Below are 26,081 nucleotides of genomic sequence, written 5' to 3'. Positions count from 1 at the left end.
TGTATGATTAAAATCAGATGGAAATTCAGTGTTCTCTTTTTGTATATTAATTAAAAGACCTCCCAGGTCTAGATCTCAACTTATGAAAGACTTCAAAAGTCTAGTGGGGTGGGGCAATATTGACTAAAATTACACGGCCAAGGTTAGTTAAAGTCGAGCTTCGGCTTTTTTATGGGTGTCCGATGTTAAAACATTATTACTATAAAAAACTGACCGCATTAACAGTGATAATTTTCAGGTTCATTGAGAAGTTTTGTTCGTAGGACAGCTATATTACCGCATGCACAACACGGGCACTTGTAAACTAATCACACTAGACATTCGATCACGTCAAAACTGAATTTTGACTTCGCAAAATTATAAAGTGCCAAACTGCTTATGATGTTCAAGTGAATATTAGACTGCACGTTTTAGATGTATCAAGTTATTGACGGATTGAAAATAGTTCAACGGCCACAAAGAAAAACAATAAATACAAGTATCGAAAGCATTATCTAAAGGTCATAAGATACTGCTTTCGATACTTGTTATTAATGGTTTTAATATGTGGCCATGGAATTCTTTTCAATTCATCAATAACTTGATACATCTAAAACGAAAAATCTAATACAGACTTGAACATCATAAAGCAAGTTGGCACCTTATATTTTTGCAGAGTAAAAATCCAATTTTTGACGCAATATTACACCAACCAGTGATCAAATTTTGAAAACGTTTTTAAAGCATGAATCTGCTGTTCTAGTGGTCTTGCCTGCCAGTGAAATTCAGATAAACGCTAGTATGGTAAGTTACCGCATATCCCGATGTAAATTTGATAAATTATGTCCAAGTTTCACAGGTAGAAAAAAATCTATTAAAAGATGTTATGTAGGGTGCTAACTTGGTTTTGATTTTTCGAAATAGAAAAATAACAGTGTAATAATGTGACAAAACACCAAAATATTCCAAACATTTTTAACTTAACTGAAGTTCAAACTACAAGAATGATTATTTAGCGTAATATTATTGCTTTATCGGCCATGCCCAATAAGGCTTTATTGCATTATTGGTTAGTGCCACGCTTCAGCGACTCGTGGAACTTGATCTGAAACTATCACATCCGAACATTAGATTAAACTATTAGCCTAATTATGAGCAAAACATGCTTGCAGTACCGCGTACTAAATTGTAAACAGATTATTGAACGAACAGTTCAAAGGGAAAAATTTGAGTATAATTGCTTTGGGTATATTGGCACTTCGGTCATTTTCGCACTAGGTTTCTGAGTTTATCCTCATGTAAAGAATTATAAACCAATTATTCAAGGATCCAAAAAGATATTGGGACCTTTTCCGTTTGTCCCCCCCCCCCCACCCAAATGTTAAGCATCCCGTAGTTAAAAAGCACGCTCCTTTACATATGAAATCAGTATGCAAAAATATGAGACGTACGTCTGGGACGTGCCAACATGCAGCAGGTGAAGGATGGTTACCAATATTGTAGGTCTCCAATAATCTGTATCACAAAAATTGAGCAGATCGTGCTATTGCTTTTTGTTTCAAGCTTTTCTTTTAATCCAAGAATTTTTCATGTTTTCACAATTTTGAGAGCAAATAAATATACAAATAAATATGCATTGCTGATGGTTTGAAAAGATTAACAATTGGGATGATTTATTGATCAGAACACTATTGGAACAAAAAGTCAGACCAAAAGAGGCGCCCAAGAACATCGTCCGGCAAGACAACGGAGGACGGGATCTGCAAACTTGCAAAACTTCCAACACAATGGGGAATCTCATCAATAAGATCCCAGGCACTCAGGTTTAACAGGCACTTAGGTTCCGCATACGCGTCAAAACAGCGTTACAACCCTCCGCCACAAAACAACCCAAACCCAAACCGCAATCCAGCACTACTAACCAAAACGCACACCAGTCTCACCGTAGTAAACGCCATTGAGTAGACAATTCAGAAGGCTCATCAATTGTATCCTGCCCTCACAGTATCGCAGCAGTCGAGAAATCGAAAAAAAAAAAACAAAAGTACAGACGAAAACCACATCTACCCGAGAAAAAATTCAAATGTCCGAGAAATCGCTTCGTCTTTCAGACAAGTTGCGCCGCGAAACAATCATAGAGGAGATACAAACCTTTGCAGACCCGGACCTGTGTGTCATAACATTTCAGTACTGAATCATGGAATTTCCATTATGAATTTTTTCATGGCCAGAGTTCTGATCATGGCACTTTATAGACATTTCATGGTAAAATTCATAGTAAAATTCTGAATTTACTCTGAACATAATGGAATTCAATTCTGTATTTATCATGGACATAATGAATTTTTGCCTGTTTTTCAACTGAACAGCATGAAAAATCACGAAAAATCACGGCCGTAATTTCGAAAAAAAACTCGATAGGCAATTCAAAAAATTAATTAATCATCATCATGTGGTTATTCAAAACAGACTCTATAGAAGTAATGTTTTGCACAGTTCTCTATACTTGTCAGTCTGTATCGTATTCTCTGTGTTATTCTCTGTATTCGACAATGTGACTGTCACTGTCACTGTCACTGTCATTGTAATCTGACAATGTGCACTGAATCTGACCATCACCAATCTGCACCAATCTGGTTCTGTCGCAATTCATGTCACTGAATCTGACCATCTGATTCTCCATTTCCTCAAGTCATCTTCCCCCTCCACACAACAGATTCGAAACGCAACACGAGAACGTGAACGAATGTGAGTGTCCATCATCATCGTTCCATCATACGACAGAGGCCCAACTTGTCAGAGCCTCTTTCCCAGATTGACCTGCGGCTTTTCCTAAAGCAAATCTAACGCAGAACAAAAGTTTTTAGAAAACTACAGAGACCAAATTAATTTAATATTATCAATCAAACATTTAAGAATAAAAAAAACATTTAACTAAAACATTCAGCATAAATAGGATTATATACATTATGAAAATCATTACCACCCCCCCCCCCCCCCCGACCACCAGGATGACCCCCAGGACCACTCAGATGACCCCCTGGACCCCACGGACGACCATCATGGACCACCAGGATGACCCCCCCAACACCCCTCAGATGACCCCCTGGACCCCACGGACGACCCTTATGGACCACCAGGATGACCCCCCAACACCCCTCAGATGACCCCCTGGACCCCACGGACGACCCTCATGGACCACCAGGATGACCCTCCAGGACCGCTCAGATAACCCCCAGGACCCCACGGACGACCGTTATGGACCACCAGGATGACCCCCCAACACACAGCACGAGAGACTCCCTTAGATTGGGAACAGTCTCACCTCAACAGTATATTTCTCCAAACCCTGGTGGACGCTCACGAACAGTATTAGAAGCTAAAAATTCCGATTTAGACAGTCACTAAACTAAATCTAAAACTGAAATTATAATCTGACATAATTATCATTAGTTTCTAACCAGTGCATATTTGCATTTCATTTGCTTACACCACATGAACGAAAACACGCACTGCTTAATTTTCGTTTTCCTAAATTGGAAATGTAGTACATAATTACCCCCAACACCATTTCACTCGGGTGACTCAGAGCTGTCAGTTAAAAATTGACTTCGGTGCTTAAAATTGTTTACATATTCTTCAACATTGTTGATTCAATCAATTAGACATCGTTGTTCATTCTTTCCGTTCAAGTTGTAAAAATGCAGGTAATCTTCTGTTGCTACAATTGCTTATGTCCGATCACACCCGAGCATAAACATTTTAGATTTGTTCTTCAGTACTAATCCTTGTTCATGCTTTTATTCTTGATGATAAGACTTCCCTGTTTTGAGGATTCATTGTAACTTTCTGTGGGAATCCATTTAATTTATTCCTAATCTGTTGTCTCAAATTGCCAATTGCCTTTCAAGTAATTGAATATTATGTCAAGCATTGATTTGTCAGGCAAATCAACCTAATTCAGTTTCTAATAAAACTGCTTGTTCGCGCCGCGAATAAACTCAACCATAACTACACAACAAATGCATACAACATATTCAGTTTAACATAGTATGTGAGTAGTATAAGTAAATGACTAGTAGCACACCACGGGGGGGGGGGGGGTCACGCACTGTAAAAAAACGACCCCCTCATTTTTGGCCGAAAATTCAAAATTTCGAAAATTTTTAGAATCGATCCCCATTCAAAGGGAGGGTATAAATATTCATATTTGAGATAATTTTATAATTTCGGCTTCTTGACCTTTGGTTATATGGGGACGACAAAGTTCAAATTCCTTCTGCGGTTGAACACGCGTCGTATTCAGACAACTACATGTATGGTATTCAGTTCACTATCAATACAGCGTAGTATTATATTCCGTAAGCTATTGTTTAATTGTACACATACTATGAGCTGTTTTGTTTGCTTGCAGCTGCTACGCGGGTCAGATTCCTTTAAAAGCTTTGATTACCGCCACTATTATACAAAAGATTGAGTAGAAAACTGAAATTATGAATAATTAATTCGTCAGAACTAGACATTTGGGGGGGGGTCTATGAAGGTCTTTGCGGTAGTTGATTACAGTCTTTGTACTGTTTTTGCAGAACCCCTGGTGGGGACTCGATAATGTCTAGACTCGTAAAACTGAGGAATGCGATGACTAAATGTTTTTATTTCTATTGAACATTCTTGCTGTTTAATTTTGGTTCAATTTCTATCAGCTTTCATTCGAACCCAATTTTATCGAAAGATCAGTTGACTTTCCGTCTTAAAAATAAAATTAATCCTTCTGTAACTAATTTACAGTATTATTTGCATTACAATGGACAACATTAATTCGGATCTTATCCCTGCCAACAAGGAAAACGTACGTGTTCTGAAACCAATAGTGGTGGTTAACGGAAGGGAGGCGCCCTTGAATGGAAAATCTACAGCTCATCAGAACCAACCGGGTGAGAATTTTTAAAAAGATATATTGTTACATCTCAGTGATATGCTAGTATTGTTCAATTTATCATTAGCAGTTGACTCAAATATTAAATTTATTGAATATTTAAAGGTAAAAACTAGTTGGTAACTAGATATATATAGCGTTTATTTATTTTGATTTGTGTATTTTCGATTCGAAGGGATCCTGTGACGTTTCCGCCAGCACACAAATCACTGTCTCGAGTCAATTTTGGTCTATGGAAAACAGCTCTCAAGGGAAAGATGTCACGTCTGGTTCGCTACTGAAGCCTCGTTTCAAGTACCTATGGAAAGTAAGATATTATCGTTATTACGATTTATCTGTTTTTGTTTTGTGATACCGCTCCAGCAGCTCTATTGGTTCTATAGACAACAAAAAACATTGCTATAGTTTGGATTTGATAACAATAACTAAACTTAAGCTTCTTCTAAATGGTCACTTCATATCAGTGACTATTTATAGGGCAACGGTGCTAGTCACGACAGTGTACAGGAGAATGTGCGGGTTATGAGAGCCCCACCATCGCTACCAAACCCAAGCCCTACACAATTTCAAGATCAATGCACTGAGTGTATACGAAAGGAGTATGTAACAAAAATGAGTCAACAATCTAGGATTTATTATAACGCAGGTGCCTTGAAATTGAAAACGGCCAAAGATGTAGCTCACAAAAACTCCATAGAGTGTCAACGGTTGCGAAACAATGCTAAGAAATACTACGAGGCTGCGGCAAGGAAGTTTGAAAAAACACTCGAGTTAAAGCGGAAAAACAAAGAGATCGAAGGAGCGGTTGTGCCTGCCTATCGGAAGGCGGCTGTTAGGGCTCGCGTTGCTCTGAAAAATCAAAAACACAACAAACAGATCTAATACTTATTCAACTGTTGCTATCATTTTGTTTTTCAAGTATAAGTGATATTGAGATTCTGATCTTAAACCTTTGGTTATCTACCTTGTTTTGTTGTAAAGCCTGACTCTCTAACAAAAGAGAAATGGTGTTTGGACTCAAGAGGAATGGTGAAAAAAACTTGTGTATATGATCCTAAGCTACCTAGTGGATACCTAAGCGAGTTTTAACTTGTACATATAAAGAGAAATGGTGAAAAATAACTTGTTTATTGGATCTTAAGCTATCCGCTGGTTACCTAAGCGAGTTTTAACTTGTACATATCAAGGGTATTGGTGAAAAATAACTTGTGTATTGGATCCTAAGCTACCTAGTGGATACCTAAGCGAGTTTTAACTTGTACATATCAAGAGAAATGGTGAAAAATAACTTGTTTATTGGATCTTAAGCTATCCGCTGGTTACCTAAGCGAGTTTTAACTTGTACATATCAAGAGTATTGGTGAAAAATAACACGTGTATTGGATCCTAAGCTACCTAGTGGATACCTAAGCGAGTTTTAACTTGTACATATCAAGAGAAATGATGAAAAAAACTTGTGTATATGATCCTAAGCTACCTAGTGGATACCTAAGCGAGTTTTAACTTGTACATATCAAGAGAAATGATGAAAAAAAACTTGTGTATTGGATCCTAAGCTACCTAGTGGATACCTAAGCGAGTTTTAACTTGTACATATCAAGAGAAATGGTGAAAAAAACTTGTTTATTGGATCTTAAGCTATCCGCTGGTTACCTAAGCGAGTTTTAACTTGTACATATCAAGGGTATTGGTGAAAAATAACTTGTGTATTGGATCCTAAGCTACCTAGTGGATACCTAAGCGAGTTTTAACTTGTACATATCAAGAGAAATGATGAAAAAAACTTGTGTATATGATCCTAAGCTACCTAGTGGATACCTAAGCGAGTTTTAACTTGTACATATCAAGAGAAATGATGAAAAAAAACTTGTGTATTGGATCCTAAGCTACCTAGTGGATACCTAAGCGAGTTTTAACTTGTACATATCAAGAGAAATGATGAAAAAAACTTGTGTATATGATCCTAAGCTACCTAGTGGATACCTAAGCGAGGTTTAACTTGTACATATCAAGAGAAATGATGAAAAAAAACTTGTGTATTGGATCCTAAGCTACCTAGTGGATACCTAAGCGAGTTTTAACTTGTACATATCAAGAGAAATGATGAAAAAAAACTTGTGTATATGATCCTAAGCTACCTAGTGGATACCTAAGCGAGTTTTAACTTGTACATATCAAGAGAAATGATGAAAAAAAACTTGTGTATTGGATCCTAAGCTACCTAGTGGATACCTAAGCGAGTTTTAACTTGTACATATCAAGAGAAATGGTGAAAAAAACTTGTTTATTGGATCTTAAGCTATCCGCTGGTTACCTAAGCGAGTTTTAACTTGTACATATCAAGGGTATTGGTGAAAAATAACTTGTGTATTGGATCCTAAGCTACCTAGTGGATACCTAAGCGAGTTTTAACTTGTACATATCAAGAGAAATGGTGAAAAATATCTTGTGTATATGATCCTAAGCTACCTAGTGGATACCTAAGCGAGTTTTAACTTGTACATATCAAGGGTATTGGTGAAAAATAACTTGTGTATTGGATCCTAAGCTACCTGCTGGTTACCTAAGCGAGTTTTAACTTGTACATATCAAGGATATTGATGAAAAATAACTTGTGTATTGGATCCTAAGCTACCTAGTGGATACCTAAGTGAGTTTCAACTTGTACATATCAAGAGAAATGATGAAAAATAACTTGTGTATTGGATCCTAAACTATCCGCTGGTTACCCAAGCGGGTTTTAACTTGTACATATTAAGGGTATTGGTGACATTTTTGTGGCCGAACAAAGTAGTGTGGACAGCAAAAGGGAGTGCAAAGCGGAGAGCAAGGTGGAGAGCAACGAGGAGAGCAAGTTGGAAACCGACTGCAGTAAAGGAATAATTCAGTTAGTCCTTTTAATTTTTACATCTTTTTGTCCAGTTTTTTTGGGTTTTTTTATTTCAAAACTCTCCTCTTTGTCTCATGGCATTTTAATTCATCACCAATTTCTGATGTTGCTCACCTTTATATTTTTCTTTGTTGATAAATTCTATATATATATTGGGAATTAATTTTAATATCTTGTCTGGAGTACAAAGTCTTGAGATAAACAGTCTGAAGAGTAGCAGGAACTGTACTCGCTTGACGCCAGTAAACTCCTTGCCTTCTTATTTGGCAACTCCAATGATTGAGAAGCGGACCTTGCTGGTTTAGAGAAACCCCATTGCGAAAATTAGACGGCACCAGTTCTTTTAACACGCACCACCATTCACAAACTCTCACTGAGTTCACTTAGACACTTAGACCAGTTGTAGGGTAGATTATGACAGATTGCTACAATCGACACAGATGATCTACGGAGGTAACTATGAACATGTTCCTAATTTTTTTCGAGACAAAGAGGAATTTTTGTTTGGCAATAAACATCAGCTACTTTTTTTATTTCCATCTGATAGCGTGGAAGCTTTTTAAACGCTTATACTATGGATTGAGGGCACTGAGGATAAAAATGTCTTAGATATAAATTGATCAACTGCTTATGCTGGAGCTTTTAAAAGACTTATACAATGGATTGAACGTACTGAGGATAAAAATGACTTAGATATAAATTGATCAACTGCTTATATGGGAGCTTTTAGAAGACTTATACAATGGATTGAAGGTACTGAGGACAAAAATGACTTAGTTATTAATTGATCAACTGCTTATATGGGAGCTTTTAAAAGACTTATACTATGGATTGAAGGTACTGAGGATAAAAATGTCTTAGATATAAATTGATCAACTGCTTATATGGGAGCTTTTAAAAGACTTATACTATGGATTGAAGGTACTGAGGACAAAAATGACTTAGTTATTAATTGATCAGCTACTAGTATGGGAGCTTTTAAAAGACTTATACTATGGATTGAAGGTACTGAGGACAAAAATGACTCAGATATAAATTGATCAACTGCTTATATGGGAGCTTTTAAAAGACTTATACTATGGATTGAAGGTACTGAGGACAAAAAAGACTTAGTTATTAATTGATCAGCTACTAGTATGGGAGCTTTTAAAAGACTTATACAAAGGATTGAAGGTACTGAGGTTAAAAATGACTTAGATATAAATTGATCAACTGCTTATGGGGGAGCTTTTAAAAGACTTATACTATGGATTGAAGGTACTGAGGACAAAAAAGACTTAGATATAAATTGATCAACTGCTTATATGGGAGCTTTTAAAGACTTATACTATGGATTGAAGGTACTGAGGACAAAAATGACTTAGTTATTAATTGATCAACTGCTTATATGGGAGCTTTTAAAGACTTATACTATGGATTGAAGGTACTGAGGACAAAAATGACTCAGTTATTAATTGATTAACTGCTTACATGGGAGCCTTTAAAAGACTTATACAATGGATTGAAGGTACTGAGGATAAAAATGACTTAGTTATTAATTGATCAGCTACTAGTATGGGAGCTTTTAAAAGACTTATACTATGGATTGAAGGTACTGAGGACAAAAATGACTTAGTTATTAATTGATCAACTGCTTAAATGGGAGCTTTTAAAAGACCTATACTATGGATTGAAGGTACTGAGGACAAAAAAGGCTTAGATATAAATTGATCAACTGCTTATATGCGAGCTTTTAAAAGACTTATACTATGGATTGAAGGCACTGAGTTTAAAAATGACTTAGATATAAATTGATCAACTGCTTATGGGGGAGCTTTTAAAAGACTTATACTATGGATTGAAGGTAGTGAGGATAAAAATGACTTAGTTAACAATTGATCAACTGCTTATATGGGAGCTTTTAAAAGACTTATACTATGGATTGAAGGTAGTGAAGATAAAAATGACTTAGTTAACAATTGATCAACTACTTATATGGGAGCTTTTAAAAGACTTATACTATGGATTGAAGGTACTGAGGACAAAAAAGACTTAGATATCAATTGATCAACTGCTTATATGGGAGCTTTTAAAAGACTTATACTATGGATTGAAGGTACTGAGGACAAAAAAGACTTAGATAAAAATTGATCAACTGCTTATATGGGAGCTTTTAAAAGACTTATACTATGGATTGAATGTACTGAGGACAAAAAAGACTTGGTTATTAATTGATCAGCTGCTTATGGGGGAGCTTTTAAAAGACTTATACAATGGATTGAAGGTACTGAGGACAAAAAAGACTGATATAAATTGATCAACTGCTTATATGGAAACTTTTAAAAGACTTATACTATGGATTGAAGGTACTGAGGACAAAAAAGACTTAGATAATAAGTGATCAACTGCTTATATGGGAGCTTTTAAAAGACTTATACTATGGATTGAAGGTAGTGAGGATAAAAATGACTTAGATATAAATTGATCAACTGCTTATATGGTAGCTTTTAAAAGACTTATACTATGGATTGAAGGTACTGAGGATAAAAATGACTTAGATATAAATGGATCAACTGCTTATATGAGAGCTTTTAAAAGACTTATACTATGGATTGAAGGTACTGAGGACAAAAAAGACTTAGATATAAATTGATCAACTGCTTATATGGAAGCTTTTAAAAGACTTATACTACGGATTGAAGGTACTGAGGATGAAAATGACTTAGATATAAACTGAAACTGCCTATGCGGGACCTTTAAAAGACTTATGCAGTACAATTTTTCTGTAACGAGTTGAAAAGACTTTTTTATTCAGACGGGAAAAACAAAACAAGTCACAAAAACTAAAGCAGAGTTATTTCACAGAATTTAATTGCCGTCACTATCAGAGTCAATTTGTACTACTCTCCATTTCTTTATTCTATCTTCATTGATAGATTCTTTGTCTGATATCAGCTCCAGCGTTCGTTTTGCGCACTTTTTCATACTTTTTGAGGGTCCGGGATGGTTGATGGGTTGCACTTCTGTTGAAGAGTTAGTAGAAACATGAATGGGGGATACGGGTCTTGGGCCTAGAAGACTAGGCGACGAACCTGATTCAGCAGCCTGATCGTCTATAAAGGAACATCTTTCAATTTCGTCCTCAATCACTTGTTGAGTCAGATTTGCAAAATCTGCAATGTCCGCTTCAAGCTCATCGTCACTGTAAACACGCTGATTGAGACCGGGATCCGGCGGAGACCAGACTTCTGCTGACATTTGGGGACCTGTCTATTGAGTTGGTAGTTGACTTTCTGGCGTTAACGACTCGGCAACGTGTACAACAGTTTCTTCCTCGTCACTCGAACCCCAATCTGGATCCTGTACTACGTTACGCATGAACATTTCCTCGCGCAGAGCGTGGTGGCCAAATGGTAGAATTGTGATCTTGTCGTTTAAAAAATACCGCTTGTCATCGTATCCCGAGAGTGACTTCTTGTTGCACACAACTGTCATTAGTTGGTGTTTGCTCGACGCAATTCTGGTGTTGATAAGTCGAACAGTTTCTCCTCCTGTGAGAACCTGTTTGTATAATTCATGTGTCATCATGCGCCTGGCGTCTTGAGTCACACCTTTCGCTGACTGCTTTGCAAGACCTAAAATAGAAGTTCGTGCATTCTAGTTTTTGTTTTTCACTTTTTTTTCGTTTTTTGGAAATTTAATCCTAGGTCTCTTTTTCATACTTTTTATCCGGTTTTTCTTTACTCATTCTGCTTTTTGTTGTTTTCTTGGCTTTTTTAGGTTTTGAAAAAAAAAGTTGACTAACCATCTGCCAGTTTGATTGAATACAGCTTCGGCTTCAACCCCACAAACTCAGAAATCATCTTGCCTCCCATCTCATCTTTAAATTTTAGTGTCACCCTTGCGTTGCTTTGATCGTACATCTCGTGATTAGTTAGAAAGTTTGAGAAATCGAAAAGGTCCTTCACTGTGGTCTTCCGCTTCAAGTCTGCGAAGAAGTCGTTTGAAAAAATTTCATAAACAAACGAGTCCGTGTCCGAGTACAGTAGTTTACAATTGAAGTGTTTCTTCATTGTATTGTAGTGGAAGTCGTACATGAATTTCTTCGAAAGATCTAAGATGCAAACCCCTACGATAGTTGGTTTGTCCCACTCTATTTCAGTCTGATTCAAGCTTATCGTTGCCAAGTTCTCATCAATGATTTTGAACGACTACATCTGTGGAGCGCTGGTCCATTTCAGTGTCTCTTCTTCACTTCGAGCCAGTTTTACTTTTATGCAATTGCGTTTCCCCTCACACGTTTTCCCAAATGCGCTGTTCACCATTAATTTATAGAAGTTCTCCTCGAACTTGTTCTTGGCTTGCTTTCGCTTCTGAGTGTTCAACTTTACATATGGCGCTAGCCAATTCGACTGGTTAAAAGCGAGTGATCGATGTAGTTTTTCAACTTTCAACCCCAACTGTACGTAGAGCTTCAATGTTTGATAGTGCAAAATGTAGTTCTTTTTGGGGAACAAGGTCTGGATCAATTTGTTACTCGAAAGCGGCGCATTCATCTGCATATCATTCAAAAGCTCTTCCTGATAGTCACCCAACCAGAATGCGTCAACTTTCTGTTTTGTTGGGGCCAAGGGAAAATCTGAATGAAGATCATGAAGTTCATCTGGGTACGACAAATCCACTTCTAATACGTAGCCAATATCGCTATCGTCAGGTGTCTCCAACACGCTTTGGATGAACGCTTTTTGAATTTCGGGATCCCAGTTTCCGTCAGTGTACTCAAAATTGTTCAATGGCAATGGAAACTTTTCCATTATGCCCCCATACAAATTGTTTGCATCAATCATCACTATGAAGGTTGAGGGTGCTTTGGGGTTGAAATTTGGTAGATATTTGTTGTTCGCAACCGCCAGCCGCTTGTTATAAATCGAGCTTACGCCACCACGAATCAATCCTTCTACCATATCCAATTGTTCTCTCTCTTTTAGGAGTCTCAAAGGCGCTTTAGATAACTTTAACATAGCATCACCAGAGAGATTGGAAGCGGTATAGTACTGACAGCAATCCAGTCCGTATGTTTCGTAACACACTTTGCGGAAGCAGAGCATAACTGCAGCTAGAAGAAACACATCAGTTTTGAGATACAAACTATAGTAATCTTCAATTGTTTCACATTGAAACTGCTCAAAAACTTCCAGCGCATGTTTGTACTCATCTTCAGTAACGCTCACTTGATACTGTTGGAGACTATTCATCCACTTTTCTCGTGGTGGGAGTGCGGTCTCTTTCAGTTTAGTGAAATTATCAATGTAACAATAGGGGAAAAATCCCTTCCGTTTCAACATTTGCAATGAACTTTCTGGCCAATCCTTAAAGTGATGTTCTAGCAAAGTGAACTGATCAGAGGGTAAGTTTTGTGCTAGAGAATCCAATGACGAGGCCATGAAACGAAATGAGTCTAGTAGCCTGATATACTCATACACCGGTTTGATCACTCCATTCTTGTCCTGACGGTTGTAGACTAGAACACCAATTTCCAGAGCTATATATTTCTCATCTGTATTCGGAACAATTGATACAGTATTCCTCATGTTGCTACCCTGGAGAGCAAGAATTACATGGTGAAGATCGTAGTTTGAGAGATTGTGTGCAAATAGCGGAGTATAGTTGAGAAACCTCCTGTTAATGTTACAAGTGTTATGCGCCCGTCCGAGGAATTCTCCAGTGAATTGACAATGATCTAGAACTGTCGGGTTATTAAAATTGTGTTCCAATGGTTCTTCACATATCCAACAATTGGCGGCATCTTCTTTCGCGATGAGAGGCTGGCCAGAGAAATATTTGTGTTGCTGTTTAACACTGTAAACTCGTTTTGCTATGCTTTCTAAAGACTGAACAAATTGTTCCATGACCTTTGGACCTGTCAAACATTCAAAATGAAACGGTTCAGTTTGATTCTGAGCAACAAACAACATTGCATAGCTGCACGGTTTATGTATTTCTATTGCTCTTGTTTCTGATTTGGTTGGGTTGTTTTGACATCCTGAGACAGGTTCAATTATTGACTCCAAGTCAAAAAAGCCAACAATTGGAGCAAACCAACGGGACTGAAACTTTTTGTAGACAAACGTTGTGTTTTTTGGCATACGCACGATTGCTGGTTTGTTCTTCCAGCAAAGTTCTAAATGTTTTTCATAACGTTCTTTTGAGGTGCAAACATGAAAACAGTTTCTACAAATATGATTATCTGTTCTAACTACTCGTTCCTTGACTTTATGAATAAGAGATCGCAGGTTTCTGATTAAAACGTAGTGATGCATTTGACCGTCGCTAAGAAAAAGAAGGTCCATGTTGAATTCACAGTTCAGTTTTTTGGAAACTCGGAATGGTATCAGTCCGTTTTCAGCGTAGCTAAAATATTCAAACTTTTTTTGGTTTTTTATCTTTTTTTCCTCATTTGCTTTTGTGCCATAATCTTCTTTTTAGTTTTAAAGTTTTTCGAAAAGAAAGATTTTTAACTTACCGAAATACGTTGACGCAGACATTGTTCAGCTCTTCAAAGCGAGTCATCTGGTGGAAGCCCATAGGCATGTCAAACACACCATCTGCTTGTTTTGCAAGCGGGTTGTCTGGTCCGTATGTTACTGGGCTGGTTATCCTGCGTGAAGGTGTACCAGGAGGAAGAAGTCGAGGGCCAAACTTAAAATGGTAGGCGGCAGTATAGCAATACAGAAAACAATTCTCGTCTTCTCGGTTTCTGATGTTCAGTAGAGAGCATGTGCGCGCTAGTTTGCCTGGAAGTGCTAAATATGACGATGCCCTTATCGGTTTAGCTTTTGCTAATCGGATTTCAATGTTGACAATTTGGTTGAGAGTCCAACCGCTACCATGGGAAGCAAAATTGTTGAGCGCTAGGAGCATCTGTTCTACCATTGCATGGAAAGTTTTATCTGCAAGACCACCGAAATCCACTCGTTCCATTTTTGATGCAACATGAATCGAAATTCTATCGGGCTGGCTTGATGATAGATCATCATCGGTTTTCGTGGGTTTGACTAGATCGATAACTGAGTTGAACTGAACTTTTTGTGAGTGTTGTTGAACACTAATGTTGATAATGTTTTCAATCTCTCGACGTTTTAGCTGCATAACGTGTAATAGATCAACGTCTCTTGACCCGACGGTAATCTCATAGACTTTCAGTGTATCGCCGAAAGCGCGTTCGCTTGGTATGATGCCTGAGTCATGTAGGTTGTTTACATCTACACTCCAAGCTGGTAGACCGTGGAAAGTGTTCGTGTGCTCAAGATAATCAGCGTCACGTGGAAAACATTTTTGACAGTATATGCAGTATCGTGGACTGGTCGCCGCATGCTGCACAGTCATGTGTCCTGTTAGCTCATACAGGCTTCTCGTGGTGAAACCACATTCAGTGCACTCGAATGAGTTTGTTTGAGGATAGATCTTATGCACTTCTTTCCGATGTCGACGAACGCTTCTTCTATTTGCCAGTAGTTTATGACAAATTTCGCACTTGGCTTGCCCCATCCCACAAAAATTGATTGTTGCTGTAAGAGAGTAACGGTGAAAGGAACGATTAATTAAGAAGTTTAGAAGTGACAAAAATGTATCAAGTTTGAGTCAACTGAACGCAAAGTGTAAGGCAAAAAGCAATGAGTAATTTTTCAGTCCGGGGGACCCCGCTTTCAACAAGTTGATTAGCCAATCGGATGCAAGCAAGCTGTCTCCTATTTGTTTGTTTTTATCGAGGGGCCATCGCGTTACAGTGACGCAATTCAACCTGGTAGCGTTACTTTTTGTTTACATATGGCACTCGGGTCCAGACAAGAATTTGTTTACAAGCCATCAACACAAGTCTGAAGAACTTGAATTTGTTTACAAGCCATCAACGTTTTTGTCATAGTTGAACGATTTAGTTTGTTTTTCCAGGGGAGGGGGAATTTAGTTCTTTATAAAGGTGAATTTTTGGTTGGTGAGTCATCGACCTAACTAAAAAAGAAAGCGTGTATAATTGTTTACTTCATATGTTTTATAAAAGACAACAGTTGAGTTTCATTGATATCGGGAATGAATGGAAAATTATCATTGAGAACACAATGAGCTATATAAATGCAATAAAGTCAACACATTTGAGAGTCTGCACTTTGTAGGGGTTTATTTGTGTCACGTCTGTCTTCCATGAGGTCCACTATAATGCTATCATTAGTGCTTTGTCGAAATCGGTCTGATATGTGTTTATATGAATAGAGAGGTAATGCCAGCGGGTCGGCAAAGTATGTTATTGGGTAGGCATATCTCTTTGCAAGCACAATCCAATGAGATCCAGGTGAAGAGGCTGGTGAAGCGTTAACGATAGCAAATGAGTTGGTTGGTATGTGCAAGGGGAAATTGTCAGCTGCATAAACACCGTTGAATTTAAACATCAAATGACCGGATTGTAGAATCAATTTGAATATTTTATCTTCATCCATTAGATTATAGGAAGAGCGTTTTTGGAAACGTTTCTCGAGGAATCGATATAAACTGTTGAACATTTCTCCCCGAGAAATAAAATTTCAATGTTGCGGGGCAACGCTGCACCGAACTTGAGTTCCACAGATAATGAAGAGTTTGTTAGCTCGGGATGAATAAAATCATGCGTGGCTTCTTGAGTGCTGGTGAGATCAAACACCATAATGTAATGGTTAGGAAAATCAGATAGAGATATCCCGTGACCATTTTCTACATAAGCTAGTGGAGCCATCGAGTTGTAGTATAGTCGTTTATTATCAGTTGTTGATATTGGTGTACCAGCTGTGGCGAACCCATTACGGTAAATTATTATCTCATTCAAATTAAACTTCTGGTATGAAAATGGATTGAGCGTATTAGTACCGATGAACGCATCGCTGCGGCACATGGCGATAATTAGTCTACGAATAGGTTCTTTTGTGAAAATATCCTCCTGCTTCCAGCTCTGTTGCCCAGCTGTTGCTAGAAAAGCTTTCGAAATAACTTCATTATATCGGTACATTGCAGGTGTCTTGAGAAGTGTTTTCTCGATTGCACCAAGCACAATATCGGAGACTGTCATTTTTCGCACGAACAAATTTGCTTCATCGATTTTGATTTTATAGTGTTTAGCCCCGTCTTCACTCACAATCGCAAAGTCATCCTGTGATCGTCGGAAAGAAATTCGCAGCGTTACTCCACTCGTTAGATGCTTCTCGCATGAAAAGAAATCGGTAGCTATTTTTCCATACATTGTGAATTGAGCAGATCTTCTCACAGTTTCTTGTCGAGCTGTGATTGTAGCGGCTGGGACGCCTGTTGGGTCTGCTTCATAATCATATCTTTGACATTTCAGCCAGGTTTTTTTCGCATCCGATCCATGAGAAAATTCTGTTTCTATGAAACTTTTGTGTGCGTAGTGCCCATTGGCGGAAGAAATTTTGATGCCGTTTGCTGACACTATGCAATCGGCGAAAAGGGAATGTAAGACATTGTTGGCTAGATGTGGCGTGTCACTGTTGTTGGCATCTCCCGTGGTGAAGCGTAAATCGTTTCCATTATTTCGAACAACTCGAAATTTGATTTCCAGATAAATTTTTTGTAGGCCGATGAAGTTATTTCTGTCACCGACTATTTCAAACTCTAACGAAGATCCAGTGGGCGAGTACAAAGGTCCTGTTTTTTGCTCGAACGATTGATCAAATGTTACAAGAAGGGGAGGTTTCTCGAACAAGTCTAATGAGCTATGTGTTGCCTCTGTGGGAATAACAATCTTAGTACGCATTTTTTACTTTTGAGAAGAAATCTGATCGACTTCTTTGTGGCTTCGTTTTTCGCGAAATGATCTTTTTTTTGGTGGAGACTGCTTTTTGTATGCTTTGTTCTTCGACCTCCTTCGATAGATTGCTTTTCGTCCTCGTTGAAGTGCTCCTCCGATTTGTTTTCTCGCTGTTTTTGCAACTGTACTTTTCAGAGCTTGCTTCGCTGATTTCTTTTTTGTTGCAAGTTCTAATAACTCTGGTGCACCTTGCACTAGCAATTCTCTTCCAATTGTTTTTGCTGCTGGCCAAATAAGTCGTCGGGCTAGGGGTAATGCAACACGACCAATGCCAGCAGCTAATGCGCCGAATCCACTTCCTCTTTGTCTATAATGTCCTGAGAAATGGGGCATTGAATTGGATGCTTGATTATTATAATAGGCTTCCATCAGTTAGCTTGTTATCTGGAATTTGAGACTTATAACAACTTTACCAATTCCAGTGAAAGGGATCAGTTTCCCAGTTTCACTTCTCAGCTCAACTTTGATGCTCTGGATATTGTTTGAAAGTAAACGCTTGTAGTCCAAGTTTGTATAGGTTTTATGGTGAATAGGTGCTACTGTGTTGAGGCTACCGTTTCTCAGACGTCTCTCCGATTCAATGATTTTGAGAATGGGTGCACGTGAGTCACCCACATGTTGATACTCAATAATATCAAGGTACACAAAAATAAGCTGTGACCCACATGTTATATCAACGGGGAAAATACCAAAATGTCTGTTAGGAGAGTTCGGAGCCCCATTTTTCAAGTTTGTCTTGTAACCAATGTGAACAAAACCATTGTGTGCAGGGTCCGGGGTCCCCTTGAAACCAAGAATGCTGGGAATTTCATTGTCTTGAAATGACAATCCTTCATTTTCCCCAAATGTTAACACAAGCTTTTGCGTTATCTTGTCGAACTTACGATCAAACTGTTTTAGTCTTGCAATGCGAACAATCTCCGAGACTAGATCTTCCCAGCTGTTGTAAATACCAGTCCGAATTTTTCTGAGTTGTCCTGATCGATTACTCGACTCATTTGGATTGGTCATTGAATTCTTGTAAACAACTATTTCTCCAGAGTTCACGTTGTTGATGTTTGACGGAAAAGATAGAGATGTCAATGCTACTTGCCATTCTCCCTGTAAGTGTATCGGCTGTGATAATTGGTTCCAAAATGATGCCATAGTATTTCCATTAAAAACGTCCATTGATGCATTTGATAACAAGTCAATTGTAAACTCATTGCTGTTAGAAATCATTGCTTCTCTTCAGTGTTTAACGCATCAACTTGTACTAATTCCGGTTCGTTAAACTTCCCAAGGATTTTAACGTTGTTTGCGTCAACCAGATTGTAGGTAGGTGGACTTGTTGTAGCCAATCTTAGTACTGTGAAAATTTCGTCTGTATAATTCTGAGTATAACCTTTTCTGAAGGTATCGTCTGGTTTCGCTATTCGTACCAGGTCCCCCTCTTCAAATTGTGGTTTATATTTATTGTTGTCCAAAGCAATCGAAATTAAAAATGGTTCATGTTTTTTGAATACTTTATTTGGGGCTAACTTTGTAACGCGGTTAGCACGACTGTTAATGATATTTACGAAATTGGGAAGCTCCTTTATATAGTTCCAAGTCCATTTTTCTTCCAAGTATCTGTATATAATGTTTTTAAGTGACCGAATATTTCTTTCCGCAAACGCAGATTTGGTTTCGTTTTCGGTTGTATACAAATGAATCTTTTTGTTTTCACAGAATGTTTTGAACGCGCCCTTGAATTCGGTGCCTTTGTCTGTCCACACTTTCTCTGGTTGTTTCGTCTTTATCATTTGTTTGAAGGCTTCAACGCAATCCTTCGAATACATCGTTCTGAGAGGTTGAACACGTAAATAGCGTGATAAAACGTCAACTGCAATCAATAGGTATTTGACCCCATTGTTGTGCTTGGCTATTTTGTCCATATAGGCTACATCCATGGACCAGATTTCGTTTATTCTGTAAGCAACTACCTTCAATCGTGGAAAACTTTTCCGGAATTGACGATATTTAGTGTATGAGTTCTTCAATTGAAGGAATTTTTCAATTTTTTTGTGGGAAAAGCCGCTTTCCTCTTTTATGTTAGCAACACTTCCAAATGCTGCTTTTCCTTTCGTGTAAACTTTATTTAGTTTTTTTATTTCCGCTGAATGGAGTTTTCCAGCTTGTTGGCGTTTTAATTTCTTCTTCTGCGTCTGCGAAGCCTTCCTCATCAAAGCTAGCAGTCTCTGTTTTTTCTGCTCTCTCGATAGCAGGTTTCTGTTCACTGGCTGCTCCATCTGGAAACTGACGTAGTTTTTGCTCTTTCGGAATTTTAATGAACTTCTTTGCGTAAGTATTACAAGTGAGATGTGGTGCAAGATTCAAATAATTCAATACTTGATAATCGTCAGGCAAAAGTTTTGATGATGTTTGTTGTAATGCGTAGAGGAAAGTTGATGCTGGAATGTCGGTGTTCCTTCCATTAATTAGGATTTTACCTTCAACGTCCACTGAAATGTTGCGTGATCCGTTGATTTTCTTCAAAATTTTTTTTGCTTTTCCAAATTTGTCTTTTTCGAGAAAATCTATATCATCGATCACACTCTGACTGATTTCATCAAACTCTGTTCGTTTATTGTCGTCTGGGATACTTTGTTGCTTTTCTTCTTCATCGGAAACCATGACGTCATCTGTCTGTTGCTCTGTGTTCTGCTGTATGACCGCTTCTGGTGGCTCTTGTTTTGAAGTTCTCTGTAGAAGCGATAGTTGTTTCGACTTGTTTTTTGTTAGTGGATTGTTTAATATTTGCGAAACTTGAGGTTGTTCAGTTGTAAACATGTTGCGAGGAATGAGCACAAATTCCTCAGTTGGCATTTTTCTGTAGATACTCTAGACAGGGTCTGGCAATTAGTTGAATCAGAGAATGCCCTCTCGTTGTCTGGAATAATTTACTTCTTTCCAGCGCACTGAAATATTTTTCAGAAAGTTGTCGTAGTTGAGATTCGAATTGTTGTAGTTCTTTCTTGTTGATTGGGACAACACCAGAGAGCACGTTCATTACACAATCGCTTAGGAACCAAATGAATTCAATATCTTGGGCTAAAAAAAATTCTCTTGCTTTTCGATTTGGGGTTGCTGTTAACGCACCAGCGCTTCAGCATAAGCAAATGTCTCTTTTTCATTCGTAATTGGTGTAATAACAGCTTCCTCCGAAGGAATATAGAATATTGATGGTTCGGGAGCAATGAGTTGAGAAGAAAATCGTAAGCCTCGACTTGTTTTAGGATCCAGGTCAATGATTAAATGTCCATAGGGTTGAGCTGTTGCTAATTTGTATGCGTCCTTGAGTAATTGGAGACAGTTTAACTGTTTTCCGAGGTATTCTATTTGCTGAATGTCACGCAATGATTTGAATAAAACTATATGAGTTGTGTTTAGATCAATTGTCCGTGACCATTTACTCTGTTGGAATAGGTTGTGTTTGACGTAGATCACATGAAGTTTTCTGTGTCTTCCTGACGTTGCTATCTTCACAAACTCTTTGTCGTTAAAAATTTCCTCGCATGAGTCATCATAAACGAGCAGACAGTCCGAAAGCTTTTTCGTTATATCCAATCCGGAATACTTGATGAACTCAATGTGCGGTATTTTTGTTGCATAGCTGTAAATATGTCCTGGAACTCTTTGTAGAAGTAATAAGTTTTGGGAAATGCTGGGTAGAAGGACCGACCTTGCAGCATGCTGAATATGAGGTCAGTTTTTCCAGAACCACTTGGACCTACAACCGCCATGAAAATCCTATCGTTTGTGAGAATGACTTTATTCATAATTTAGGATTTGGTAAGATATAACCAACTAGACTCGAAAGCAGTGCAATCCAAATTGATTTCTCTTCGCAACTCTCCGATATCAAGAATAGCATGGCAAAACAGAGACTAATCATGAGCACGATAATACTCACTTGAACGAAAAATATAATCTCTGATCGAGGGACTACGGTATTGGAACAGCAACGCCATGGAGGTCTCTCTCGGTTTCCATCATCAAAAACCAAGTTTGTAATACCCCCATCAATTTCGTCTCTCGTAACTCGGGTACTCATTGAAACAGTTTTATCGATTTTTACCAAACGTCTGTTTTCTGGAACTGTAATTTGAAAAATGATCTTGCTAGACAATTTTTCCAAACTCATGTTCTGATTTTGTCTTCATATATTGTCCCATCGCGCCCAAGGGCTTTTCTGAAGAAATTTAGTGGCGAAATGTAGAGATTTAGAGGGGGTCGTTTTTTTACCGTGCGTGACCCCCCCGTGGTGTGCTACTAGTCATTTACTTATACTACTTATGTGCATTCTTGGAAATTTAAAAGTCCTCTCTAATTGGTTAATATATCGCTCGCTTAAATTCCATTCAAGAATACCCCCCCCCCCTCTCGCATAATAAGGGGCAATTGTTGATAAGATCCGAAACTGAGACAAATGCCCGAGGTTAATTTTTTTCTTTTGCATACATGTTTTCTATGTGCCTTTCTAGGATTTATTGAAAATTAATTGACTAAGTTGAGCTGCCTAAAGGATTTAGTGCCTGACTATTTTTTCCCTTGACTCTGTATTATATTGGCTTGTCTTCAAGCTGTTTGTCCTTGAGAGTCAGTAATTTTTGTAGAAGATCCCCTTTCGAAGAATCACCACATGCAACCTTTAATGAGTTCAGAAATGCGGTGAATTCAGGTAACAATTCCCACAAAAAGAAACACAATTTATTATTTGATAAAACTACCTGATGAAAATATTAAACGCGTTTACAACAGATACAACAAATTTAGTCTATTTACACGCCTTGTGAGCAATAATCTCCTCGACCTCGGTTCAATTAGAAGTAGGCTTTAAGTAGTCAATTATGTTGCTAAGTAATACAATATAGAATGTAAATTGAATATATGTTTTTGCTAAGCAATAACTAATATACAATGTGCTAAAAAATAGAAAGTGTAGATAAATTCTGCTTAAATATTAAAAATTCTTATGTATTAAAGGATAACAAAATCACCAATGTCCATGTCCCAGACTGTCCTCAAACGGAAGTTAACGGGGCAAAATTTCATATCATCGTTTCAAATTTTGCGGTCAAAGATTTTGCAGACTTTGAAATTAGTTTTCCAGACAACAAAGACTGTCTGATCAGTCTGGTCTCATCGATCTGGGAACCCAACTTGGGCACAAAATTAGATTATGCGTTCCATCTGGTCAGTCCAACACTCTGAATCAGAATGCCAACCATTGTAAACAAGCCTCCCAAAGCGGATAACAAGGAAAGGGGCTGATCAAGGAATAAAACTTGGAAAATGTATCCCAACACTATAATCAGAAGTTTCAGAGAACCCGCAATTGACGGCAGCGTCGCTTGCGAGCCATAAATAAACAACACTCCAGCGAGGCAAAATAAAATCGTGGCAATAATTGCGTAAAATCTCAAATATATTTCGCAAACTGAAATTTGAAGACCATTGCGAATTAAAAAATGGTACGCGTTAAGAACAAAAAGGCCCAAAAAATAACTAAGATAAATTATTTGCGGTGAAACATTTTTGAATTTTTGCAAACTGCAGTAATAAATAGTTCCAGCTATCCCGGCCAAAGATGCGAAACCAACTCCGGTTGAGTAATTAACATCAAACTCCAATTTCAAAATATTTCGAGGCTGGCAAATTAAGACAGTTCCTGTTAGCCCACAAAATCCAGCTAAGATGGTCAAAATATGCGGCCTTTTTCGCAGTGCATAACTTTCAACTAACACATTGCAAATAAAATGTATACAGGAATCGACGGAACAAACGTCGCCTACTGATACAAAGTTAAGAGCTGTAAAGTAAAGCTGAACAGCGCCTGATATGAAAAAAGTTATAACAAACAAAACAATTGCGATATCTGTCCACGAAAATATTTGATTTAGGTTCTCTGACGAGCTTACCCTTCTATTTGTGGATTTTTCAAGCTGAAATCGTTTAGAAGCTGCTGATGCGAGAGCTGATATTTTGGAACCGTTTCCTTTCAATGAAAAAGTTTCACTGTAATATTATTTTTTCAATAAATCTAAGCAACTTACATTACCTGGCCAAAATCCGAAAATTCAAATTTCAATAAATTTTAGGTTTTACCAGTTTATGCCGTTTTTTTCTGATTGCGAAATGTCATAGGGTCAAAAGAGTCATCAAGCAAAAAATTGCTCCAAACATTGTCTAAAAGAAGCAAAAAAAAGATACACATAGGCTTCTTACATTTAAAAAGCAAAATTATTAACAAACCAAAGAAACCAAAATTAACATCCGAACGTAGAAACGATTTTCTACGCTTAAGATCAACAATTGGAGCAGCTAGAGGCCATGTATTATAGATAAGTTGGGTATTTCCCATAATAGCCCCCCTGAAATTATAGCCCCCCGCTCTCCATTTTGGTATAACTACTATGATTGGGGGCTCTAGGTTATCTGACCACAAAGCTGGGGGGGCTATAATGGGGAAAGAACCGCTAATTTCTCGCTTCCCATACGTTCGTGCTATTTTTGCACTCGGAAACGAGCTATGCAGCCCGTTTCCTGGGTCAGAAGACCAAACAAAAACGATAAAAAATTTTAAGAATTCCGGTATGTTCGGTTTAAAACGTAAGCAAGTGCCGATACGTTCGTTTTGATCGACATTTTAGGTTTCGAACGCAAGATTCTGTATTGTCGTTTTTGGATTCAAGAGAGATTCGGTATGTTCGGTTTCAAAAGATTCACTATGTTTGGCATTTGAACGTCAGAGATTATCGGTATGTTCAGTATTTAAACGTAAGAGAGGTCGACGGTATGTTCGTTTTAGATGTAAGAAATTTATCTTTTTTTTCCATAGGAAAATTTGATTTTTTTGTTTTTAATGTAGTCAAACATTTTGATACTGTTCTTTTTGCAAAAATTTCATAGGTAGTTCTTAGAGAAAAATTCAATAACAATGTGTAAACTTTTTGAAATAACTTCATTAGTTCGTTCTCAAAATTATTTGAACCAATATAATTTTCTTGGTTAATTTTTGAATTCAAAAATGTTGCGTACTTTTTGAACATTGAAGAGAGTTCTGCTGATTAGATTGCACTCCCTGAGTTTTCACCTACTTTCGTGTGATTCACAAGCAAACGCGTTTTTGGCGGTTGGTTGTTTTTGAAGCCGAACATGCCGACTATTTTCGTCCGGTCTGCCGGACTGGTCTGCGGTTAAAAGCCAATAGATAAATTTTCATGACATTTCTACATATTCTAATCTCTCTTACGTTCAACAAACGAGGATATCGAATCTCTCTTACGTTCGAAAAAAACGACGAAACCGAATCCGTTTTATGTTTAAAAGCGAAACTACCCAATGTGTCATACATTTAAAAACAACGAACCGAATCTGTCTTACGTTTAAAGTCGACGCTACCCAACCTGTCTTACGTTTAAAAACGACAATACCGAATCTGTCGTATGTCAAATACCGAACGAGAACGATGATGCCGACTAAAAAATTGTAGAAACTTTTGTCGTTTTTGGCGAGAAAAACGACGATACAGACAATTTCTTATGTTTAAAAACCGAAGATTTCTCGACGTGGGTTATGGGGCATGCTTTATCAAATTTGCACAACCACGTTCTTTACTTACTGCATATGTTTTCTTTGCGTCCCCACCCCAAATGCTACCGATTTTGTATGGTTACATCGCACTTTACTATTTATTAAACTGCACGTGCGTCGGTGAGCTTAAATAATTGATACCCACAAAGCACTGGGGAGATAGTTCCTGTTTATTACCTTTGATATTTGCTAGAAACAGTTGCCTTTGTTTGTACTAGGAAGACTTTTGGGGTTGAGACAGACCAAAGCCACGCAGTAAAGAGAGCCACAAAGTCCAACTATAAATCCTGTATCTCCAGTTGATGTCTTGCTTAATTTGAATATCAAAATAGAAACTGCGTAAAATATCCCACCAATTAAGGACGCAAACAGGCCATAATATTTCTTCTGTTTCCAAATAACTTTGCTCGAAGAAATGTTGTCGATTTCCAATATGTCAGTTGAAACCATTCTGACTTCAATATCAGGCAATTAATTGTTCGGGGTAATTTTTCTGGCAGTCTGGATAACTTTGGTTTTAACGCCAACTCTGTAACTATAATTAAGATGTAAATAGTTTTCAAAACGTGTTCAACTTGAATTCTACTTTTAATGAAATATGAATCAATTGAAGAAAAGAGCAATAATTGATGAAAAAACTTTAACTTCTTATCGCAAGTCACCTCATTTGATCAATCACTTTAAATTATTTTGAGACAATGAGACTCTTAAAGTGACGCAATCTTGTGAATCGAATACCAACATTGTAGAAAAAAGGATCTATTCTGTTTCGGCCTCCCAGCTTAGTGAGCATAATTCTTTTATGACCCTGTGATACATATGGATACCTA

The 26,081-nt window shown here is 37.7% G+C and overlaps 1 long non-coding RNA gene across 2 annotated transcripts in view; it reads right to left on the bottom strand.

Moving 5' to 3' along the window:
- Positions 1-2,399: 2,399 nt before the first annotated feature.
- The window catches only part of LOC142358281 (uncharacterized), a 36,109-nt gene continuing 12,427 nt past the window's right edge, over positions 2,400-26,081 (bottom strand). Inside the window, exons 2-3 of one of the 2 annotated variants that reach the window (XR_012761791.1) lie at positions 25,429-25,786; positions 2,400-2,811 (exon numbers count right to left, since the gene is read on the bottom strand). This is a non-coding gene — a long non-coding RNA (uncharacterized LOC142358281). Of the gene's footprint in view, positions 2,812-25,428; positions 25,955-26,081 lie in introns of those variants that run through there. The other variant, XR_012761790.1, reaches the window with a different exon arrangement.

This window comes from Convolutriloba macropyga, unplaced genomic scaffold, assembly GCF_964194025.1.
Source record: "Convolutriloba macropyga unplaced genomic scaffold, txConMacr16.3 SCAFFOLD_1190, whole genome shotgun sequence".
Lineage (NCBI taxonomy): Eukaryota > Metazoa > Xenacoelomorpha > Acoela > Convolutidae > Convolutriloba > Convolutriloba macropyga.
This window is presented reverse-complemented; position numbering and strand designations above follow the sequence as displayed.